Below are 15,231 nucleotides of genomic sequence, written 5' to 3' on the forward strand. Positions count from 1 at the left end.
TGCCAGAGAGCTCCGCATGTCCCAAAATCATTTGTAGCCTGAAAGGGGCATTAACCCGCATCCTAGACCACTGAAATTCCCAAAAATCGCTTTGGCAAGAAAAGTGCATCCTTCACACCTGACAGTTCAGAATATGTTAGCATCCCAAAAAAGGCCTTAAAATGCATCTTAGGCCTGCAAAAATGTTGAAAACTTTGGAGGCCCAAAAAAGGGGTTTACAGGCATCCTAGACCCCCTAAAGTCCAGAAAATGTTGGTTGACCAAAAACTGTGCCAGAGAGCTCTGAATGTCCCAAAATCATTTGTAGCCTAAAAGGGGCATTATCCCACACCCTTGACACCTGAAATTCCCAAAAATATTTTTGGCACAAAAGTGCATCCTACACCCCTGAAAGTTCAGAATATGTTAGCAGCCCAAAAAAGGCCTTAAAATGCATCTTAGTCCTGCAAAAATGTTGAAAACTTTGGAGGCCCAAAAAAGGGGTTTGCAGGCATCCTAGACCCCCTAAAGTCCAGAAAATGTTGGTTGCCCAAAAACTGTGCCAAAGAGCTCTGAATGTCCCAAAATCATTTGTAGCCAGAAAGGGGCATTAACCCACACCCTTGATGCCTGAAATTCCCAAAAATACTTTTGGCAGAAAAATGCATCCTACACCCCTGAAAGTTCAGAATATGTTAGCCGCCCAAAAAAGGCCTTAAAATGCATCTTAGGCCTGCAAAAATGTTGAAAACTTTGGAGGCCCAAAAAAGGGGTTTAGAGGCATCCTAGACCCCCTAAAGTCCAGAAAATGTTGGTTGACCAAAAACTGTGCCAGAGAGCTCTGAATGTCCCAAAATCATTTGTAGCCAGAAAGGGGCATTAACCCACACCCTTGATGCCTGAAATTCCCAAAAATACTTTTGGCAGAAAAATGCATCCTACACACCTGAACGTTCAGAATATGTTAGCAACCCAAAAAAGGCCTTAAAATGCCTGTTATGTCTGGAAAAATGTTGAACACTTTGGAGGCCTAAAAAAGGGGTTTACAGGCATCCTAGACCCCCTAAAGTCCAGAAAATGTTGGTGGCCAAAAACTGTGCCAGAGAGCTCTGAATGTCCCAGAAACATTTGCAGCCTGAAAGGAGCATTAACCCGCATCCTAGACCACTGAAATTCCCAAAAATAATTTTGACATGAAAAATGCATCCTACACCCCTGAAAGTTCAGAATATGTTAGCAGCCCAAAAAAGGCCTTAAAATGCCTTTTAGGCCTGCAAGAATGTTGAAAACTTTGGAGGTCAAAAAAAGGGGTTTACAGGTATCCTAGACCCCCTAAAGTCCAGAAAATCTTGGTGGCCCAAAACTGTGCCAGAGAGCTCTGCATGTCCCAAAATCATTTGTAGCCTGAAAGGGGCATTAACCTGCATCCTAGACCACTGAAATTCCCAAAAATTGTTTTGGCAAGAAAAGTGCATCCTTCACACCTGACAGTTCAGAATATGTTAGCATCCCAAAAAAGACCTTAAAATGCATCTTAGGCCTGCAAAAATGTTGAAAACTTTGGAGGCCCAAAAAAGGGGTTTACAGGCATCCTAGACCCCCTTAAGTCCAGAAAATGTTGGTTGACCAAAAACTGTGCCAGAGAGCTCTGAATGTCCCAAAATCATTTGTAGCCTAAAAGGGGCATTATCCCACACCCTTGACGCCTGAAATTCCCAAAAATATTTTTGGCACAAAAATGCATCCTACACCCCTGAAAGTTCAGAATATGTTAGCAGCCCAAAAAAGGCCTTAAAATGCATCTTAGTCCTGCAAAAATGTTGAAAACTTTGGAGGCCCAAAAAAGGGGTTTACAGGCATCCTAGACCCCCTAAAGTCCAGAAAATGTTGGTTGCCCAAAAACTGTGCCAAAGAGCTCTGAATGTCCCAAAATCATTTGTAGCCAGAAAGGGGCATTAACCCACAACCTTGATGCCTGAAATTCCCAAAAATACTTTTGGCAGAAAAATGCATCCTACACACCTGAACGTTCAGAATATGTTAGCAGCCCAAAAAAGGCCTTAAAATGCCTGTTATGTCAGGAAAAATGTTGAACACTTTGGAGGCCTAAAAAAGGGGTTTACAGGCATCCTAGACCCCCTAAAGTCCAGAAAATGTTGGTTGACCAAAAACTGTGCCAGAGAGCTCTGAATGTCCCAAAATCATTTGTAGCCTAAAAGGGGCATTATCCCACACCCTTGACGCCTGAAATTCCCAAAAATATTTTTGGCACAAAAATGCATCCTACACCCCTGAAAGTTCAGAATATGTTAGCCGCCCAAAAAAGGCCTTAAAATGCATCTTAGGCCTGCAAAAATGTTGAAAACTTTGGAGGCCCAAAAAAGGGGTTTAGAGGCATCCTAGACCCCCTAAAGTCCAGAAAATGTTGGTTGACCAAAAACTGTGCCAGAGAGCTCTGAATGTCCCAAAATCATTTGTAGCCAGAAAGGGGCATTAACCCACACCCTTGATGCCTGAAATTCCCAAAATTACTTTTGGCAGAAAAATGCATCCTACACACCTGAACGTTCAGAATATGTTAGCAACCCAAAAAAGGCCTTAAAATGCCTGTTATGTCTGGAAAAATGTTGAACACTTTGGAGGCCTAAAAAAGGGGTTTACAGGCATCCTAGACCCCCTAAAGTCCAGAAAATGTTGGTGGCCCAAAACTGTGCCAGAGAGCTCTGAATGTCCCAGAAACATTTGCAACCTGAAAGGGGCATTAACCCGCATCCTAGACCACTGAAATTCCCAAAAATAATTTTGACATGAAAAATGCATCCTACACCCCTGAAAGTTCAGAATATGTTAGCAGCCCAAAAAAGGCCTTAAAATGCCTTTTAGGCCTGCAAGAATGTTGAAAACTTTGGAGGTCAAAAAAAGGGGTTTACAGGTATCCTAGACCCCCTAAAGTCCAGAAAATTTTGGTGGCCCAAAACTGTGCCAGAGAGCTCTGCATGTCCCAAAATCATTTGTAGATTGAAAGGGGCATTAACCCGCATCCTAGACCACTGAAATTCCCAAAAATCGTTTTGGCAAGAAAAGTGCATCCTTCACACCTGACAGTTCAGAATATGTTAGCATCCCAAAAAAGACCTCAAAATGCATCTTAGGCCTGCAAAAATGTTGAAAACTTTGGAGGCCCAAAAAAGGGGTTTACAGGCATCCTAGACCCCCTAAAGTCCAGAAAATGTTGGTTGACCAAAAACTGTGCCAAAGAGCTCTGAATGTCCCAAAATCATTTGTAGCCAGAAAGGGGCATTAACCCACACCCTTGATGCCTGAAATTCCCAAAAATACTTTTGGCAGAAAAATGCATCCTACACCCCTGAAAGTTCAGAATATGTTAGCCGCCCAAAAAAGGCCTTAAAATGCATCTTAGGCCTGCAAAAATGTTGAAAACTTTGGAGGCCCAAAAAAGGGGTTTAGAGGCATCCTAGACCCCCTAAAGTCCAGAAAATGTTGGTTGACCAAAAACTGTGCCAGAGAGCCCTGAATGTCCCAAAATCATTTGTAGCCTAAAAGGGGCATTATCCCACACCCTTGACGCCTGAAATTCCCAAAAATATTTTTGGCACAAAAATGCATCCTACACCCCTGAAAGTTCAGAATATGTTAGCAGCCCAAAAAAGGCCTTAAAATGCATCTTAGTCCTGCAAAAATGTTGAAAACTTTGGAGGCCCAAAAAAGGGGTTTACAGGCATCCTAGACCCCCTAAAGTCCAGAAAATGTTGGTTGCCCAAAAACTGTGCCAAAGAGCTCTGAATGTCCCAAAATCATTTGTAGCCAGAAAGGGGCATTAACCCACACCCTTGATGCCTGAAATTCCCAAAAATACTTTTGGCAGAAAAATGCATCCTACACCCCTGAAAGTTCAGAATATGTTAGCCGCCCAAAAAAGCCCTTAAAATGCATCTTAGGCCTGCAAAAATGTTGAAAACTTTGGAGGCCCATAAAAGGGGTTTAGAGGCATCCTAGACCCCCTAAAGTCCAGAAAATGTTGGTTGACCAAAAACTGTGCCAGAGAGCTCTGAATGTCCCAAAATCATTTGTAGCCAGAAAGGGGCATTAACCCACACCCTTGATGCCTGAAATTCCCAAAAATACTTTTGGCAGAAAAATGCATCCTACACACCTGAACGTTCAGAATATGTTAGCAACCCAAAAAAGGCCTTAAAATGCCTGTTATGTCTGGAAAAATGTTGAACACTTTGGAGGCCTAAAAAAGGGGTTTACAGGCATCCTAGACCCCCTAAAGTCCAGAAAATGTTGGTGGCCAAAAACTGTGCCAGAGAGCTCTGAATGTCCCAGAAACATTTGCAGCCTGAAAGGAGCATTAACCCGCATCCTAGACCACTGAAATTCCCAAAAATAATTTTGACATGAAAAATGCATCCTACACCCCTGAAAGTTCAGAATATGTTAGCAGCCCAAAAAAGGCCTTAAAATGCCTTTTAGGCCTGCAAGAATGTTGAAAACTTTGGAGGTCAAAAAAAGGGGTTTACAGGTATCCTAGACCCCCTAAAGTCCAGAAAATCTTGGTGGCCCAAAACTGTGCCAGAGAGCTCTGCATGTCCCAAAATCATTTGTAGCCTGAAAGGGGCATTAACCTGCATCCTAGACCACTGAAATTCCCAAAAATTGTTTTGGCAAGAAAAGTGCATCCTTCACACCTGACAGTTCAGAATATGTTAGCATCCCAAAAAAGACCTTAAAATGCATCTTAGGCCTGCAAAAATGTTGAAAACTTTGGAGGCCCAAAAAAGGGGTTTACAGGCATCCTAGACCCCCTAAAGTCCAGAAAATGTTGGTTGACCAAAAACTGTGCCAGAGAGCTCTGAATGTCCCAAAATCATTTGTAGCCTAAAAGGGGCATTATCCCACACCCTTGACGCCTGAAATTCCCAAAAATATTTTTGGCACAAAAATGCATCCTACACCCCTGAAAGTTCAGAATATGTTAGCAGCCCAAAAAAGGCCTTAAAATGCATCTTAGTCCTGCAAAAATGTTGAAAACTTTGGAGGCCCAAAAAAAGGGGTTTACAGGCATCCTAGACCCCCTAAAGTCCAGAAAATGTTGGTTGCCCAAAAACTGTGCCAAAGAGCTCTGAATGTCCCAAAATCATTTGTAGCCAGAAAGGGGCATTAACCCACAACCTTGATGCCTGAAATTCCCAAAAATACTTTTGGCAGAAAAATGCATCCTACACACCTGAACGTTCAGAATATGTTAGCAGCCCAAAAAAGGCCTTAAAATGCCTGTTATGTCAGGAAAAATGTTGAACACTTTGGAGGCCTAAAAAAGGGGTTTACAGGCATCCTAGACCCCCTAAAGTCCAGAAAATGTTGGTTGACCAAAAACTGTGCCAGAGAGCTCTGAATGTCCCAAAATCATTTGTAGCCTAAAAGGGGCATTATCCCACACCCTTGACGCCTGAAATTCCCAAAAATATTTTTGGCACAAAAATGCATCCTACACCCCTGAAAGTTCAGAATATGTTAGCCGCCCAAAAAAGGCCTTAAAATGCATCTTAGGCCTGCAAAAATGTTGAAAACTTTGGAGGCCCAAAAAAGGGGTTTAGAGGCATCCTACACCCCCTAAAGTCCAGAAAATGTTGGTTGACCAAAAACTGTGCCAGAGAGCTCTGAATGTCCCAAAATCATTTGTAGCCAGAAAGGGGCATTAACCCACACCCTTGATGCCTGAAATTCCCAAAAATACTTTTGGCAGAAAAATGCATCCTACACACCTGAACGTTCAGAATATGTTAGCAACCCAAAAAAGGCCTTAAAATGCCTGTTATGTCTGGAAAAATGTTGAACACTTTGGAGGCCTAAAAAAGGGGTTTACAGGCATCCTAGACCCCCTAAAGTCCAGAAAATGTTGGTGGCCAAAAACTGTGCCAGAGAGCTCTGAATGTCCCAGAAACATTTGCAGCCTGAAAGGAGCATTAACCCGCATCCTAGACCACTGAAATTCCCAAAAATAATTTTGACATGAAAAATGCATCCTACACCCCTGAAAGTTCAGAATATGTTAGCAGCCCAAAAAAGGCCTTAAAATGCCTTTTAGGCCTGCAAGAATGTTGAAAACTTTGGAGGTCAAAAAAAGGGGTTTACAGGTATCCTAGACCCCCTAAAGTCCAGAAAATCTTGGTGGCCCAAAACTGTGCCAGAGAGCTCTGCATGTCCCAAAATCATTTGTAGCCTGAAAGGGGCATTAACCTGCATCCTAGACCACTGAAATTCCCAAAAATTGTTTTGGCAAGAAAAGCGCATCCTTCACACCTGACAGTTCAGAATATGTTAGCATCCCAAAAAAGACCTTAAAATGCATCTTAGGCCTGCAAAAATGTTGAAAACTTTGGAGGCCCAAAAAAGGGGTTTACAGGCATCCTAGACCCCCTAAAGTCCAGAAAATGTTGGTTGACCAAAAACTGTGCCAGAGAGCTCTGAATGTCCCAAAATCATTTGTAGCCTAAAAGGGGCATTATCCCACACCCTTGACGCCTGAAATTCCCAAAAATATTTTTGGCACAAAAATGCATCCTACACCCCTGAAAGTTCAGAATATGTTAGCAGCCCAAAAAAGGCCTTAAAATGCATCTTAGTCCTGCAAAAATGTTGAAAACTTTGGAGGCCCAAAAAAAGGGGTTTACAGGCATCCTAGACCCCCTAAAGTCCAGAAAATGTTGGTTGCCCAAAAACTGTGCCAAAGAGCTCTGAATGTCCCAAAATCATTTGTAGCCAGAAAGGGGCATTAACCCACAACCTTGATGCCTGAAATTCCCAAAAATACTTTTGGCAGAAAAATGCATCCTACACCCCTGAAAGTTCAGAATATGTTAGCCGCCCAAAAAGGCCTTAAAATGCATCTTAGGCCTGCAAAAATGTTGAAAACTTTGGAGGCCCAAAAAAGGGGTTTAGAGGCATCCTAGACCCCCTAAAGTCCAGAAAATGTTGGTTGACCAAAAACTGTGCCAGAGAGCTCTGAATGTCCCAAAATCATTTGTAGCCTAAAAGGGGCATTATCCCACACCCTTGACGCCTGAAATTCCCAAAAATATTTCTGACACAAAAATGCATCCTACACACCTGAATGTTCAGAATATGTTAGCAGCCCAAAAAAGGCCTTAAAATGCCTGTTATGTCTGGAAAAATGTTGAACACTTTGGAGGCCTAAAAAAGGGGTTCACAGGCATCCTAGACCCCCTAAAGTCCAGAAAATGTTGGTGGCCAAAAACTGTGCCAGAGAGCTCTGAATGTCCCAGAAACATTTGCAGCCTGAAAGGAGCATTAACCCGCATCCTAGACCACTGAAATTCCCAAAAATAATTTTGACATGAAAAATGCATCCTACACCCCTGAAAGTTCAGAATATGTTAGCAGCCCAAAAAAGGCCTTAAAATGCCTTTTAGGCCTGCAAGAATGTTGAAAACTTTGGAGGTCAAAAAAAGGGGTTTACAGGTATCCTAGACCCCCTAAAGTCCAGAAAATTTTGGTGGCCCAAAACTGTGCCAGAGAGCTCTGCATGTCCCAAAATCATTTGTAGCCTGAAAGGGGCATTAACCCGCATCCTAGACCACTGAAATTCCCAAAAATCGTTTTTTGGCAAGAAAAGTGCATCCTTCACACCTGACAGTTCAGAATATGTTAGCATCCCAAAAAAGGCCTTAAAATGCATCTTAGGCCTGCAAAAATGTTGAAAACATTGGAGGCCCAAAAAAGGGGTTTACAGGCATCCTAGACCCCCTAAAGTCCAGAAAATGTTGGTTGACCATAAACTGTGCCAGAGAGCTCTGAATGTCCCAAAATCATTTGTAGCCTAAAAGGGGCATTATCCCACACCCTTGACGCCTGAAATTCCCAAAAATATTTTTGGCACAAAAATGCATCCTACACCCCTGAAAGTTCAGAATATGTTAGCCGCCCAAAAAAGGCCTTAAAATGCATCTTAGGCCTGCAAAAATGTTGAAAACTTTGGAGGCCCAAAAAAGGGGTTTACAGGCATCCTAGACCCCCTAAAGTCCAGAAAATGTTGGTTGACCAAAAACTGTGCCAGAGAGCCCTGAATGTCCCAAAATCATTTGTAGCCTAAAAGGGGCATTATCCCACACCCTTGACGCCTGAAATTCCCAAAAATATTTTTGGCACAAAAATGCATCCTACACCCCTGAAAGTTCAGAATATGTTAGCAGCCCAAAAAAGGCCTTAAAATGCATCTTAGTCCTGCAAAAATGTTGAAAACTTTGGAGGCCCAAAAAAGGGGTTTACAGGCATCCTAGACCCCCTAAAGTCCAGAAAATGTTGGTTGCCCAAAAACTGTGCCAAAGAGCTCTGAATGTCCCAAAATCATTTGTAGCCAGAAAGGGGCATTAACCCACACCCTTGATGCCTGAAATTCCCAAAAATACTTTTGGCAGAAAAATGCATCCTACACCCCTGAAAGTTCAGAATATGTTAGCCGCCCAAAAAAGGCCTTAAAATGCATCTTAGGCCTGCAAAAATGTTGAAAACTTTGGAGGCCCATAAAAGGGGTTTAGAGGCATCCTAGACCCCCTAAAGTCCAGAAAATGTTGGTTGACCAAAAACTGTGCCAGAGAGCTCTGAATGTCCCAAAATCATTTGTAGCCAGAAAGGGGCATTAACCCACACCCTTGATGCCTGAAATTCCCAAAAATACTTTTGGCAGAAAAATGCATCCTACACACCTGAACGTTCAGAATATGTTAGCAACCCAAAAAAGGCCTTAAAATGCCTGTTATGTCTGGAAAAATGTTGAACACTTTGGAGGCCTAAAAAAGGGGTTTACAGGCATCCTAGACCCCCTAAAGTCCAGAAAATGTTGGTGGCCAAAAACTGTGCCAGAGAGCTCTGAATGTCCCAGAAACATTTGCAGCCTGAAAGGAGCATTAACCCGCATCCTAGACCACTGAAATTCCCAAAAATAATTTTGACATGAAAAATGCATCCTACACCCCTGAAAGTTCAGAATATGTTAGCAGCCCAAAAAAGGCCTTAAAATGCCTTTTAGGCCTGCAAGAATGTTGAAAACTTTGGAGGTCAAAAAAAGGGGTTTACAGGTATCCTAGACCCCCTAAAGTCCAGAAAATCTTGGTGGCCCAAAACTGTGCCAGAGAGCTCTGCATGTCCCAAAATCATTTGTAGCCTGAAAGGGGCATTAACCTGCATCCTAGACCACTGAAATTCCCAAAAATTGTTTTGGCAAGAAAAGTGCATCCTTCACACCTGACAGTTCAGAATATGTTAGCATCCCAAAAAAGACCTTAAAATGCATCTTAGGCCTGCAAAAATGTTGAAAACTTTGGAGGCCCAAAAAAGGGGTTTACAGGCATCCTAGACCCCCTAAAGTCCAGAAAATGTTGGTTGACCAAAAACTGTGCCAGAGAGCTCTGAATGTCCAAAAATCATTTGTAGCCTAAAAGGGGCATTATCCCACACCCTTGACGCCTGAAATTCCCAAAAATATTTTTGGCACAAAAATGCATCCTACACCCCTGAAAGTTCAGAATATGTTAGCAGCCCAAAAAAGGCCTTAAAATGCATCTTAGTCCTGCAAAAATGTTGAAAACTTTGGAGGCCCAAAAAAAGGGGTTTACAGGCATCCTAGACCCCCTAAAGTCCAGAAAATGTTGGTTGCCCAAAAACTGTGCCAAAGAGCTCTGAATGTCCCAAAATCATTTGTAGCCAGAAAGGGGCATTAACCCACAACCTTGATGCCTGAAATTCCCAAAAATACTTTTGGCAGAAAAATGCATCCTACACACCTGAACGTTCAGAATATGTTAGCAGCCCAAAAAAGGCCTTAAAATGCCTGTTATGTCAGGAAAAATGTTGAACACTTTGGAGGCCTAAAAAAGGGGTTTACAGGCATCCTAGACCCCCTAAAGTCCAGAAAATGTTGGTGGCCAAAAACTGTGCCAGAGAGCTCTGAATGTCCCAAAATCATTTGTAGCCTAAAAAGGGCATTATCCCACACCCTTGACGCCTGAAATTCCCAAAAATATTTTTGGCACAAAAATGCATCCTACACCCCTGAAAGTTCAGAATATGTTAGCAGCCCAAAAAGGCCTTAAAATGCATCTTAGTCCTGCAAAAATGTTGAAAACTTTGGAGGCCCAAAAAAGGGGTTTACAGGCATCCTAGACCCCCTAAAGTCCAGAAAATGTTGGTTGCCCAAAAACTGTGCCAAAGAGCTCTGAATGTCCCCAAATCATTTGTAACCAGAAAGGGGCATTAACCCACACCCTTCATGCCTGAAATTCCCAAAAATACTTTTGGCAGAAAAATGCATCCTACACCCCTGAAAGTTCAGAATATGTTAGCCGCCCAAAAAAGGCCTTAAAATGCATCTTAGGCCTGCAAAAATGTTGAAAACTTTGGAAGCCCAAAAAAGGGGTTTAGAGGCATCCTAGACCCCCTAAAGTCCAGAAAATGTTGGTTGACCAAAAACTGTGCCAGAGAGCTCTGAATGTCCCAAAATCATGTGTAGCCTAAAAGGGGCATTATCCCACACCCTTGACGCCTGAAATTCCCAAAAATATTTTTGACACAAAAATGCATCCTACACACCTGAACGTTCAGAATATGTTAGCAGCCCAAAAAAGGCCTTAAAATGCCTGTTATGTCTGGAAAAATGTTGAACACTTTGGAGGCCTAAAAAAGGGGTTTACAGGCATCCTAGACCCCCTAAAGTCCAGAAAATGTTGGTGGCCAAAAACTGTGCCAGAGAGCTCTGAATGTCCCAGAAACATTTGCAGCCTGAAAGGAGCATTAACCCGCATTCTAGACCACTGAAATTCCCAAAAATAATTTTGACATGAAAAATGCATCCTACACCCCTGAAAGTTCAGAATATGTTAGCAGCCCAAAAAAGGCCTTAAAATGCCTTTTAGGCCTGCAAGAATGTTGAAAACTTTGGAGGTCAAAAAAAGGTGTTTACAGGTATCCTAGACCCCCTAAAGTCCAGAAAATTTTGGTGGCCCAAAACTGTGCCAGAGAGCTCCGCATGTCCCAAAATCATTTGTAGCCTGAAAGGGGCATTAACCCGCATCCTAGACCACTGAAATTCCCAAAAATCGCTTTGGCAAGAAAAGTGCATCCTTCACACCTGACAGTTCAGAATATGTTAGCATCCCAAAAAAGGCCTTAAAATGCATCTTAGGCCTGCAAAAATGTTGAAAACTTTGGAGGCCCAAAAAAGGGGTTTACAGGCATCCTAGACCCCCTAAAGTCCAGAAAATGTTGGTTGACCAAAAACTGTGCCAGAGAGCTCTGAATGTCCCAAAATCATTTGTAGCCTAAAAGGGGCATTATCCCACACCCTTGATGCCTGAAATTCCCAAAAATACTTTTGGCAGAAAAATGCATCCTACACCCCTGAAAGTTCAGAATATGTTAGCCGCCCAAAAAAGGCCTTAAAATGCATCTTAGGCCTGCAAAAATGTTGAAAACTTTGGAGGCCCAAAAAAGGGGTTTATAGGCATCCTAGACCCCCTAAAGTCCAGAAAATGTTGGTTGACCAAAAACTGTGCCAGAGAGCTCTGAATGTCCCAAAATCATTTGTAGCCAGAAAGGGGCATTAACCCACACCCTTGATGCCTGAAATTCCCAAAAATACTTTTGGCAGAAAAATGCATCCTACACACCTGAACGTTCAGAATATGTTAGCAACCCAAAAAAGGCCTTAAAATGCCTGTTATGTCTGGAAAAATGTTGAACACTTTGGAGGCCTAAAAAAGGGGTTTACAGGCATCCTAGACCCCCTAAAGTCCAGAAAATGTTGGTGGCCAAAAACTGTGCCAGAGAGCTCTGAATGTCCCAGAAACATTTGCAGCCTGAAAGGAGCATTAACCCGCATCCTAGACCACTGAAATTCCCAAAAATAATTTTGACATGAAAAATGCATCCTACACCCCTGAAAGTTCAGAATATGTTAGCAGCCCAAAAAAGGCCTTAAAATGCCTTTTAGGCCTGCAAGAATGTTGAAAACTTTGGAGGTCAAAAAAAGGGGTTTACAGGTATCCTAGACCCCCTAAAGTCCAGAAAATCTTGGTGGCCCAAAACTGTGCCAGAGAGCTCTGCATGTCCCAAAATCATTTGTAGCCTGAAAGGGGCATTAACCTGCATCCTAGACCACTGAAATTCCCAAAAATTGTTTTGGCAAGAAAAGTGCATCCTTCACACCTGACAGTTCAGAATATGTTAGCATCCCAAAAAAGACCTTAAAATGCATCTTAGGCCTGCAAAAATGTTGAAAACTTTGGAGGCCCAAAAAAGGGGTTTACAGGCATCCTAGACCCCCTAAAGTCCAGAAAATGTTGGTTGACCAAAAACTGTGCCAGAGAGCTCTGAATGTCCCAAAATCATTTGTAGCCTAAAAGGGGCATTATCCCACACCCTTGACGCCTGAAATTCCCAAAAATATTTTTGGCACAAAAATGCATCCTACACCCCTGAAAGTTCAGAATATGTTAGCAGCCCAAAAAAGGCCTTAAAATGCATCTTAGTCCTGCAAAAATGTTGAAAACTTTGGAGGCCCAAAAAAGGGGTTTAGAGGCATCCTAGACCCCCTAAAGTCCAGAAAATGTTGGTTGACCAAAAACTGTGCAAGAGAGCTCTGAATGTCCCAAAATCATTTGTAGCCTAAAAGGGGCATTATCCCACACCCTTGACGCCTGAAATTCCCAAAAATATTTTTGACACAAAAATGCATCCTACACACCTGAACGTTCAGAATATGTTAGCAGCCCAAAAAAGGCCTTAAAATGCCTGTTATGTCTGGAAAAATGTTGAACACTTTGGAGGCCTAAAAAAGGGGTTTACAGGCATCCTAGACCCCCTAAAGTCGGGAAAATGTTGGTGGCCAAAAACTGTGCCAGAGAGCTCTGAATGTCCCAGAAACATTTGCAGCCTGAAAGGAGCATTAACCCGCATCCTACACCACTGAAATTCCCAAAAATCGTTTTGGCAAGAAAAGTGCATCCTTCACACCTGACAGTTCAGAATATGTTAGCATTCCAAAAAAGGCCTTAAAATGCATCTTAGGCCTGCAAAAATGTTGAAAACTTTGGAGGCCCAAAAAAGGGGTTTACAGGCATCCTAGACCCCCTAAAGTCCAGAAAATGTTGGTTGACCAAAAACTGTGCCAGAGAGCTCTGAATGTCCCAAAATCATTTGTAGCCTAAAAAGGGCATTATCCCACACCCTTGACGCCTGAAATTCCCAAAAATATTTTTGGCACAAAAATGCATCCTACACCCCTGAAAGTTCAGAATATGTTAGCAGCCCAAAAAAGGCCTTAAAATGCATCTTAGTCCTGCAAAAATGTTGAAAACTTTGGAGGCCCAAAAAAGGGGTTTACAGGCATCCTAGACCCCCTAAAGTCCAGAAAATGTTGGTTGCCCAAAAACTGTGCCAAAGAGCTCTGAATGTCCCAAAATCATTTGTAGCCAGAAAGGGGCATTAACCCACACCCTTGATGCCTGAAATTACCAAAAATACTTTTGGCAGAAAAATGCATCCTACACCCCTGAAAGTTCAGAATATGTTAGCAACCCAAAAAAGGCCTTAAAATGCCTGTTATGTCTGGAAAAATGTTGAATACTTTGGAAGCCTACAAAAGGGGTTTACAGGCATCCTAGACCCCCTAAAGTCCAGAAAATGTTGGTGGCCAAAAACTGTGCCAGAGAGCTCTGAATGTCCCAGAAACATTTGCAGCCTGAAAGAAGCATTAACCCGCATCCTAGACCACTGAAATTCCCGAAAATAATTTTGACATGAAAAATGCATCCTACACCCCTGAAAGTTCAGAATATGTTAGCAGCCCAAAAAAGGCCTTAAAATGCCTTTTAGGCCTGCAAGAATGTTGAAAACTTTGGAGGTCAAAAAAAGGGGTTTACAGGTATCCTAGACCCCCTAAAGTCCAGAAAATTTTGGTGGCCCAAAACTGTGCCAGAGAGCTCTGCATGTCCCAAAATCATTTGTAGATTGAAAGGGGCATTAACCCGCATCCTAGACCACTGAAATTCCCAAAAATCGTTTTGGCAAGAAAAGTGCATCCTTCACACCTGACAGTTCAGAATATGTTAGCATCCCAAAAAAGACCTTAAAATGCATCTTAGGCCTGCAAAAATGTTGAAAACTTTGGAGGCCCAAAAAAGGGGTTTACAGGCATCCTAGACCCCCTAAAGTCCAGAAAATGTTGGTTGACCAAAAACTGTGCCAGAGAGCTCTGAATGTCCCAAAATCATTTGTAGCCTAAAAGGGGCATTATCCCACACCCTTGATGCCTGAAATTCCCAAAAGTATTTTTGGCACAAAAATGCATCCTACACCCCTGAAAGTTCAGAATATGTTAGCAGCCCAAAAAAGGCCTTAAAATGCATCTTAGTCCTGCAAAAATGTTAAAAACTTTGGAGGCCCAAAAAAGGGGTTTACAGGCATCCTAGACCCCCTAAAGTCCAGAAAATGTTGGTTGCCCAAAAACTGTGCCAAAGAGCTCTGAATGTCCCAAAATCATTTGTAGCCAGAAAGGGGCATTAACCCACACCCTTGATGCCTGAAATTCCCAAAAATACTTTTGGCAGAAAAATGCATCCTACACCCCTGAAAGTTCAGAATATGTTAGCCGCCCAAAAAAGGCCTTAAAATGCATCTTAGGCCTGCAAAAATGTTGAAAACTTTGGAGGCCCAAAAAAGGGGTTTAGAGGCATCCTAGACCCCCTAAAGTCCAGAAAATGTTGGTTGACCAAAAACTGTGCCAGAGAGCTCTGAATGTCCCAAAATCATTTGTAGCCTAAAAGGGGCATTATCCCACACCCTTGACGCCTGAAATTCCCAAAAATATTTTTGACACAAAAATGCATCCTACACACCTGAACGTTCAGAATATGTTAGCAGCCCAAAAAAGGCCTTAAAATGCCTGTTATGTCTGGAAAAATGTTGAACACTTTGGAGGCCTAAAAAAGGGGTTTACAGGCATCCTAGACCCCCTAAAGTCCAGAAAATGTTGGTGGCCAAAAACTGTGCCAGAGAGCTCTGAATGTCCCAGAAACATTTGCAGCCTGAAAGGAGCATTAACCCGCATCCTAGACCACTGAAATTCCCAAAAATCGTTTTGGCAAGAAAAGTGCATCCTTCACACCTGACAGTTCAGAATATGTTAGCATCCCAAAAAAGACCTTAAAATGC

This window comes from Ambystoma mexicanum, chromosome 11 (genome assembly GCF_040938575.1).
Source record: "Ambystoma mexicanum isolate Mex_15411 chromosome 11, UKY_AmexF1_1, whole genome shotgun sequence".
Taxonomy (NCBI): domain Eukaryota; kingdom Metazoa; phylum Chordata; class Amphibia; order Caudata; family Ambystomatidae; genus Ambystoma; species Ambystoma mexicanum.